General features: G+C 70.9%; 1 long non-coding RNA gene across 1 annotated transcript; it reads left to right on the top strand.

Moving 5' to 3' along the window:
• The first annotated feature begins 5687 nt into the window (after nucleotides 1-5687).
• On the top strand, nucleotides 5688-7948 carry LOC142057710 (uncharacterized). The gene is made up of 3 exons (XR_012660723.1): nucleotides 5688-6066; nucleotides 7004-7100; nucleotides 7859-7948. It is a non-coding gene; the product is annotated as an uncharacterized LOC142057710 (long non-coding RNA).
• The last annotated feature ends 1721 nt before the right edge of the window (nucleotides 7949-9669 follow it).

Below are 9669 nucleotides of genomic sequence, written 5' to 3' on the forward strand. Positions count from 1 at the left end.
TGGGCTGCGTTGGGGGGGGGGGGAGCCCAGGGGGGACGCGGAGACCCCCGGCCCTCCCCCTCTGATATACCCTGCCCGGCCCCGAGCCGCTTAACGGCTGAGGCGGGGATCAAGGCTTCATCCCTGGGCAAACTTGGGGATTAGGGGGGGCTAAGCCCGGCTTAGAGGCCTAATTGGCCTCCTTAAGCCGGGCCGAGCCGATTGCCGGGGCTCCCGGGGGATTTGGGGTGGGGTAAAAGGGTGGGGGGGGGGTCCCCAGGGACCCCAAGCTTGGCCCTGCTGCCACCGGGGTGTCCCAGCACTGGGTCGGTCTTGGGGGGTGGTTTGGGGCTACCCCACACACACACCCTGAGTGCCCTGGGGTGGCCCCCCCCCCCCCGCGCCGCAGGGACACCCAGTGACACCCACCCACCGTTTAGTGCCCCCCGGCGCTGCGCTTTGGGGGGTGCAGGGATGGGGGTGGCGCTTTGGGGCGCAGGGATGGGGTCTGTGTGCTTGGGGGGCGCAGGGATGGGGTCTGTGTGCTTTGGGGGCGCAGGGATGGGGTCTGTGTGCTTGGGGGGGCGCAGGATGGGGTCTGTGTGCTTTGGGGGGGAGCAGGGATGGGGTCTGTGTGCTTGGGGGGGAGCAGGGATGGGGGTGGCGCTTTGGGGGGGCAGGGATGGGGGCTGTGTGCTTTGGGGGGGCAGGGATGGGGTCTGTGTGCTTTGGGGGGGCGCAGGGATGGGGGTGGCGCTTTGGGGGGCAGGGATGGGGGCTGTGTGCTTTGGGGGGGGCAGGGATGGGGTCTGTGTGCTTTGGGGGGGCGCAGGGATGGGGTCTGTGTGCTTTGGGGGGGGCAGGATGGGGTCTGTGTGCTTTGGGGGGGCAGGGATGGGGTCTGTGTGCTTTGGGGGGGGGGCAGGGATGGGGTCTGTGTGCTTTGGGGGGGCGCAGGGATGGGGTCTGTGTGCTTTGGGGGTGCAGGGATGGGGGTGGCGCTTGGGGGCGCAGGGATGGGGTCTGTGTGCTTTGGGGGGCGCAGGATGGGGTCTGTGTGCTTTGGGGGGAGCAGGGATGGGGTCTGTGTGCTTTGGGGGGGGCAGGGATGGGGTCTGTGTGCTTGGGGGGGGGGCAGGGATGGGGTCTGTGTGCTTTGGGGGGGCAGGGATGGGTCTGTGTGCTTTGGGGGGGCAGGGATGGGGTCTGTGTGCTTGGGGGGGCAGGGATGGGGTCTGTGTGCTTTGGGGGGGAGCAGGGATGGGGTCTGTGTGCTTTGGGGGGGGCAGGGATGGGGTCTGTGTGCTTGGGGGGGGCAGGGATGGGGTCTGTGTGCTTGGGGGGGGGCAGGGATGGGGTCTGTGTGCTTTGGGGGGCGCAGGGATGGGGTCTGTGTGCTTTGGGGGGGGCAGGGATGGGGTCTGTGTGCTTTGGGGGCGCAGGGATGGGGTCTGTGTGCTTTGGGGGGAGCAGGGATGGGGTCTGTGTGCTTTGGGGGGGGCAGGGATGGGGTCTGTGTGCTTGGGGGGGGGGCAGGGATGGGGTCTGTGTGCTTTGGGGGGGGCAGGGATGGGGTCTGTGTGCTTTGGGGGGGCAGGGATGGGGTCTGTGTGCTTGGGGGGGGCAGGGATGGGGTCTGTGTGCTTTGGGGGCGCAGGGATGGGGTCTGTGTGCTTTGGGGGGGCGCAGGGATGGGGTCTGTGTGCTTGGGGGGGGCAGGGATGGGGTCTGTGTGCTTTGGGGGGGGCAGGGATGGGGTCTGTGTGCTTGGGGGGGGCAGGGATGGGGTCTGTGTGCTTGGGGGGGCAGGGATGGGGTCTGTGTGCTTTGGGGGCGCAGGGATGGGGTCTGTGTGCTTGGGGGGGGCAGGATGGGGTCTGTGTGCTTTGGGGGGCGCAGGGATGGGGTCTGTGTGCTTGGGGGGGGGCAGGGATGGGGTCTGTGTGCTTTGGGGGGGGGCAGGGATGGGGTCTGTGTGCTTGGGGGGGGGGCAGGATGGGGTCTGTGTGCTTTGGGGGGGCGCAGGGATGGGGTCTGTGTGCTTGGGGGGGGGCAGGGATGGGGTCTGTGTGCTTGGGGGGGGGGCAGGGATGGGGTCTGTGTGCTTTGGGGGGGGGCAGGGATGGGGTCTGTGTGCTTGGGGGGGGGCAGGGATGGGGTCTGTGTGCTTTGGGGGGGGCAGGGATGGGGTCTGTGTGCTTTGGGGGGCGCAGGGATGGGGTCTGTGTGCTTGGGGGGGGCAGGGATGGGGTCTGTGTGCTTTGGGGGGGCAGGGATGGGGTCTGTGTGCTTTGGGGGGCGCAGGGATGGGGTCTGTGTGCTTTGGGGGGGCGCAGGGATGGGGTCTGTGTGCTTGGGGGGGGGCAGGGATGGGGTCTGTGTGCTTTGGGGGGGGCAGGGATGGGGTCTGTGTGCTTGGGGGGGCAGGGATGGGGTCTGTGTGCTTGGGGGGGGGCAGGGATGGGGTCTGTGTGCTTTGGGGGGGGGCAGGGATGGGGTCTGCGTGCTTTGGGGGGGCGCAGGGATGGGTCTGTGTGCTTGGGGGGGGGCAGGGATGGGGTCTGTGTGCTTTGGGGGGCGCAGGGATGGGTCTGTGTGCTTTGGGGGGGCAGGGATGGGGTCTGTGTGCTTTGGGGGGGCGCAGGGATGGGGTCTGTGTGCTTTGGGGGGGCGCAGGGATGGGGTCTGTGTGCTTTGGGGGGGAGCAGGGATGGGGTCTGTGTGCTTGGGGGGGCAGGGATGGGGTCTGTGTGCTTTGGGGGGCGCAGGGATGGGGTCTGTGTGCTTTGGGGGGCGCAGGGATGGGGTCTGTGTGCTTTGGGGGGAGCAGGGATGGGGTCTGTGTGCTTGGGGGGGGCAGGGATGGGGTCTGTGTGCTTTGGGGGGGAGCAGGGATGGGGTCTGTGTGCTTTGGGGGGGCAGGGATGGGGTCTGTGTGCTTTGGGGGGGCAGGGATGGGGTCTGTGTGCTTTGGGGGGTGCAGGGATGGGGTCTGTGTGCTTTGGGGGGGCGCAGGGATGGGGTCTGTGTGCTTTGGGGGGTGCAGGGATGGGGGCTGTGTGCTTTGGGGGGTGCAGGGATGGGGTCTGTGTGCTTTGGGGGGCGCAGGGATGGGGTCTGTGTGCTTTGGGGGGTGCAGGGATGGGGGCTGTGTGCTTTGGGGGGCGCAGGGATGGGTCTGTGTGCTTTGGGGGGCGCAGAGCCGTGGCTGCCCCCCCGTCCCCCCACCCCGCCACCACCCACGCGTGGCCGGAGCCGTGGGAGCGGCTCGTTGGTCTAGGGGTATGATTCTCGCTTAGGGTGCGAGAGGTCCCGGGTTCAAATCCCGACGAGCCCAAACTTTTTTTCCCTCCCACCCCAACCCCCCCGCACCCCTTTTGCTGCCCCCCCCCGCGACGTGGGCCACCGTGGGGGCAGGAAGGATGAGCACAAGCCGCTTAAGGGGGGATTAAGGGTTCTCGGGACCCCCCCCCCAGGGCTGGGAGCGCCTATAAAAGGCGGGTGGAGCGGAGGGACGGTGGGGTGGTGGCAGCGCCCGGGCCCACGCGGCGTGGGGCACCCACGGGGGGGGGGACACGGGGGACACCCGTGGGTTGTGGCCAGCTCCGGGGCAGGGACAGGTTGGTGCTGGGGGGGGGGACAGAGGGATGGGGGGGCGGGCAGGGCTGGGCTGAGGGACCCCGCGGTGGGTACACGGGGGGGCTCGGTGGTGCCTGCCCCGGTTGGGCTGGACTGGGCCATACTGGGCCGGACTGGGATGGACTGGACTGGGCCATAGTAGGCCGGATTGGGCCGAACAGGGCTGTACTGGGCCATACTGGGATGGACTGGGATGGACTGGACTGGGCCATAGTAGGCCGGATTGGGCCGGACAGGGCCGTACTGGGCCATACTGGGCCGGACTGGGATGGACTGGACTGGGCCATAGTAGGCCGGATTGGGCCGGACAGGCTGTACTGGGCCATACTGGGCCGGACTGGGATGGACTGGACTGGGCCATAGTAGGCCGGATTGGGCCGGACAGGGCCGTACTGGGCCGGACAGGGCTAGACTGGGCCATACTGGGCCGGACTGGGATGGACTGGACTGGGCCATAGTAGGCCGGATTGGGCCGGACAGGGCCGTACTGGGCCGGACAGGGCTAGACTGGGCCATACTGGACTGGACTGGGCCATACTGGGCTGGACTGGGATGGACTGGACTGGGCCATAGTAGGCCAGACTGGGCCGACTGGGCTGGACAGGGCTAGACTGGGCCATACTGGACTGGACTGGCCGGACTGGGCCGTACTGGGCTGTACTGGGCCGGACTGGGCCGGACTGGGCTGGACAGGGCTAGACTGGGCCATACTGGACTGGACTGGGCCGGACTGGGCCGTACTGGGCTGTACTGGGCCGGACTGGGCTGGACTGGGCTGGACAGGGCTAGAGTGGGCCATACTGGACTGGATTGGGCCATACTGGGATGGACTGGACTGGGCCATAGTAGGCCATACTGGGCCGGACTGGGCCGGACAGGGCCAGACTGGGCCATACTGGACTGGACTGGGCCGGGCCATACTGGGCTGGACTGGGCTGGACTGGGCCGTACTGGGTCAGGTGGGGCCAGCTCAGGTCACAGCACCAGGCTGTACCACACGGTCCTGCACTGGGCCAGACTGGTGCCCTCCCATTCCACCCGCGCCGCTCCCTCCCGGGCCCCTCGTGGCCATCAGTAGGCTCCAGAGTGAATGCTCCCCCCACCCCTTCCCAAAAGACCCCGGGGCAGGGGCACTGGGGGTACTGGCGTGGGGTGCTGGTACGGGACAGTGGCACTGGGAGGGGGCGTGTCCCGCCGCGGCCCCTCCCCCCGAGCCCCCGCCCCCAGCCAAGGCACCCAGGCCCCCCGGGGGAGGGGCCGGCTGTTGCCGGGGCAACCAGAGGTGCCACCCGTGGGGCCGGTGACCGGGGCCGGGCACGGGGGTCCCGCACCATGGACCTCAGCGCCTCCCCCTCCGCGGGCAGTGAGTGGGGGGCGGGACCCCCCGGGGCCGGGCACCCCGAGGGGGCGGGCACTGGGGGGGGGACCCCAGGGAGGGGCACCCAGGGGTGGGACCCCCAGGGAGGGGCGCCCCGAGGGGACGGGCACCCATGGGGGGGGGCTCCAGGGAGGGGCACCCCAAGGATGAGCCCCCCAATCAGGGGTATCCATAGGTGTTGGCACCCCAAAAAGGGGCCCCCAAGTGGGGCACCCCGAGGAGGGACGCTCGAAGGAGGGGCCCCCGAGGAGGGACACCCTGAGGAGGGGCACCCCAAGAGTGAGCCCCCCCAAGGACGAGCCCCCCAAGGAGGGGCACCCAGAGGTGTTGGCCCCCCAATGAGGGATGCCCCCAAGGAGGGGCACCCCAAGGATGAGCCCCCCGAGGAGGGACACCCCTAGGTGTTGGCCCCCCAAGAAGGGGCCCCCCAAGGAGGGGCACCCAGAGGTGTTGGTACCCCAAGGATGAGCCCCCCAAGGATGGGCCCCCCAGGGAGGGGCACCCTTAGGTGTTGTCCCCTCAAGGAGGGCCCCCTCAAGGTGGGGCACCCAGAGGTGTTGGCACCCCAAGGATGAGCCCCCCAAGGAGGGGCACCCCTAGGTGTTGTCCCCCCAAGGAGGGGCACCCCAAGGAGGGGCACCCTGCCAGGTGTTGGCCCCCCAAGGATGAGCCCCCCAAGGATGAGCCCCCCAAGGAGGGGCACCCCTAGGTGTTGTCCCCTCAAGGAGGGGCCCCTCAAGGTGGGGCCCCCAGAGGTGTTGGCACCCCAATCATGGGCACCCAAGGATGGGCCCCCAAGGAGGGGCCCCCCAGGGAGGGACGCCCGAGCAGGGTCCCCCCGTGCGGCCCCCGACCCGCGCCCCCCGGCAGGGCAGCTGCGGGCGCTGGGTGCGGAGCTGGGCGCGCTGCAGGCGGGGCAGGCGGCCGAGCTGGGGCAGCTGGAGCGGGCGCTGGCGCGGGCGCGGGCCGAGCGGGGGCGGCGGCGGCGGCGGCGGGGCGCTGGGGGGCCGAGGCCACCCGCCTGCGCGAGGAGGTGGCCACGCTGCGGGCAGAGCTGCGCCGGCTACGAGGTACCGGGCGGGGGTGGCCACGGGTGGGGGGGTTTGGTGGCCTTGGTGGGGGGGGTTGGTGGCCTTGGTGCCGTGGGGTGGTGGCCGTGGGTGATGGGGGGAAGGTGGCCATGGCAATGGTGGGGTGGTGGCCTTGGGATTCTGGGGTGGTGGCCATGGCATGGTGGTGGCCATGATGTCATGGGTTGGTGGCCATGACATGGCAGGGTGGTGGCCATGGTGTGGTTGGATGGTGGCCATGGCGTGGTGGGTTGGTGGCCTTGGTGCCATGGGGTGGGGGGTGGCCATGGGTGGAGGGCGGTGGCCATGGTCTCATGGGTTAGTGGCCATGGCGTGGTGGGTTGGTGGCCTTGGTGCCATGGGGTGGTGGCCGTGGGTGATGGGGGGTGGCCATGAGTGGAGGGCGGTGGCCATGCTCTCATGGGTTGGTGGCCATGTGATGGTGGGATGGCGGCCATGATATTGCAGAGTGGTGGCCATGGCGTGGTTGGATGGTGGCCATGGCGTGGTGGGTTGGTGGCCTTGGTGCCATGGGGTGGTGGCCGTGGGTGATGGGGGGAAGGTGGCCATGGGTGGAGGGCGGTGGCCTTGGTGCCATGGGGTGGTGGCCATGTGATGGTGGGATGGTGGCCATGACATGGCAGGGTGGTGGCCATGGTGTGGTTGGATGGTGGCCATGGCGTGGTGGGATGGTGGCCTTGGTGCCATGGGGGGGTGGCCGTGGGTGATGGGGGGGTGGCCATGGGTGGAGGGTGGTGGCCGTGGTCTCATGGGTTGGTGGTCATGGCGTGGTGGGGTGGCGGCCATGGCGCGGCAGGGTGGTGGCCGTGGGGTGACGTTGCAGGGCAGGGGCTGGTGACCACAGCAGGGGCCGGTGCCGTGGGTCGGGGTGCCGTGGGTCGCGGTGCTGTGGGGCTGAGGCGGCGGTGCCGCGCAGCGGAGCTGGGTGAGCTGCAGGCGCAGGAGGCGGCGCTGGGCGAGGAGCACCGGGCACCGCGGCACCGCCACCGCCTCCGCGGCACCCGCGGCCACCGGTACCGCCCGCGGCCCCCCGCGGCCCCCCGCCTACAGCCCCCAGCCCCGGGACCCCCCCCAGCTGCAGCCCCCCGCCCCATGGGGCCTCCTCGTCCGTGCCCCGCTGCCCCCCGGCCACGTCCCCCTGCCCCCCCCACGTCCCCCTGTCCCCGTGTGCCCCCCGTCCTGTGTCCCCCAGCCATGGCCCTGGTGACCCCTGACCCCTGTCACCCCTGGCCCCATGGCCATGTCCCCCCCCAGTGTCCCCCTGTCCCCACAGCCATGTCCCTCATGTCCCCCCACCCATGACCCCCCCCCATCCCCATGGCCATGTCCCCCATGTCCCCCCCAGTGTCCCCCCATCCCCATGGCCATGTCCCCCATGTCTCCCTCAGTGTCCCCCTGTCCCCATGGCCATGTCCCCCTTGTCCCCCCACCCATGTCCCCCCCCGTCCCCATGGCCATGTCCCCCCCAGTGTCCCCCTGTCCCCACGGCCATGTCCCCCTTGTCCCCCCACCCATGTCCCCCCCGTCCCCATGGCCATGTCCCCCCCAGTGTCCCCCTGTCCCCACGGCCATGTCCCCCTTGTCCCCCCACCCATGTCCCCCCCGTCCCCATGGCCATGTCCCCCTCGTACCTCCCATGTCCCCCTGTCCCCCTTGTCCCCCTGTCCCCATGCCCCCCCCCGTCCCTTGCCCATGTCCCCCCTCTCCTGGCCATGCCCCCGTCCCCCCGTCCGTGCCCCCGCGCCGCCCCCGGCACCCCCATCTCCCGCAGGTGCCCCGAGGGGCCGGGGGACTCCGAGGGTCCCCCCGTAGCGTCCCCCTCCTCCGAGGACCCCGAGGACCCCCAGCCCTGGCGCCCGGAGGGGACCCACAGCCAGGTCCGGGGTTTGGGCGGGGGGGGGGGGGCTCAGGGTGCCACCGTGCTGGGGGTGGCCCTGACGCCCCTCCCCTCCCCAGGAGACCACCGGTGGGCTCCAGCCCTTCATCCTCTTCATTGTGGCCTCCACCATCATCTTCCTCTACCCCTGCCTGAAGCGGAGCTGAGACCCCAGGGGGCACCCTGACCCCCCCCACCCCCAGCAGCACCCTGACGCCCCCCAGCAGCACCCTGACCCCCCCCCCATGGAGCACCTGACCCCCTCCCTGATCCCCCTGACACCCCCCACCCAATGCAATACACCAGATACCCCCCCGCATGCACGTGCCGTCGGTGCGAGGACCCCCCCACCCATGGGTGCACCCCGCTGCCACCCACGTGCCACCCGCGTCACCCCCCCAAAGCGGGACGTGCCCCCCCCGCCCCCCGGGGGGGTATTTTGGGTGCCGGGTGCGTGGCTCTGACTCGACGGGTTATTTTTAGGCGCTGGCGCAGGCGCCTGGGCCCTCCCCCCCCTCAACCCCCCCCCACCCGCTGTCACCCTGGGGTGCACCCTGAGACCCCCCCCCCGGCCACCGGCACCCACCCAGGGGATTCCTCGCCGGGGGGGGGGGGGGGGAGGGGGGCTGAGTCACGGGGGGGGGTGGGAGATGAACCCGGGTGTCCCACACCCCCTGACCTCCCCCCCCCCACCCCGGAGGGACCCAGGCGTCCGGGTGCCCCCCACCCCCCCACCCCCTGGAAGCTTCCAGGGCGGGTGGCCAGCGGTGACGTGGGGGCGGTGACGCGGCGGACGGGCACCGGAACCGGGGGGAACCTGATACACCCCCCCCCCCCGCCCCCCAAAGTTACCCCCCGCCCCCCAAAGGACCCAAGCGTCCACACCCACCCCACCCCCCAGCACCACCACCCCCCCCAGCACCCAAGGGTGCTGGAGGGGACCCAGGGTGGACCCCCGCAGCGTGGGGGGGGGTGTGTCAGTGATGTTGGGGTGCAGCGGGGTCACACGGGGGGGGGCCCGGACACACACCCCCGCCCCCCGCCCGTGGGGAAACTGAGGCACGGGCGAGGGGACCCCACGGCTTGAGTCACCAGTGGGGTGGTCACCGGGCGTGGGGGGGGTCCCAAGGGAGGGGGGGTCCCAAGGGAGGGGCGCTGGTGGGGGGGGGTTGGGGAGGGGGGTCCTGGGGGGGGGGGTGTCCAGGTGGGTTTCCTGCCGGGAGGGGGGTTGTTCGTGGGGTTGGGGGGGTCCTCGGGGGTGTTTGGGGGGTCTCGTTGTGCGCGGGGGGTTCTTGTGTGAGTTTTGGGGGGGGATTCGGGGGGGGTTCCTGGGGGGGGAATCCCGCGTTTCCTGAGGGGTCTTTGGGGGGGTTTTAGGGTGCCAATGGCACTGGGGTGTATTGGGGTGCCCGGGGGGGCTGGGTATCGGGGTGTCAGGGTGCCCGGGGTGCTGCGGTTTTGGGGTGCCGGGCTCCGGAGGTGTCAGGGTAATGGGGTGCTGAGGTTTTGGGGGTGGCGAGGTTTGGGGGTACAGGGCTACCGGTGTTCTGGGTGTGTCGGGTGCTGGGGGTGCTGAGGTTTTGGGGTGCCGTGTTACAGTGATTGCAGGGTGCCAGAATGCGCAGTTTTGGGGGTACGGGGGTCTCGGGGTGCCGGCGTGAGAGGATTTGGGGGTGCCAGGGTTTTGGGGTGTGGGGGTTTCGGGG

The sequence above is a fragment of the Phalacrocorax aristotelis genome, chromosome 1 (assembly GCF_949628215.1).
Source record: "Phalacrocorax aristotelis chromosome 1, bGulAri2.1, whole genome shotgun sequence".
Classification (NCBI taxonomy): domain Eukaryota; kingdom Metazoa; phylum Chordata; class Aves; order Suliformes; family Phalacrocoracidae; genus Phalacrocorax; species Phalacrocorax aristotelis.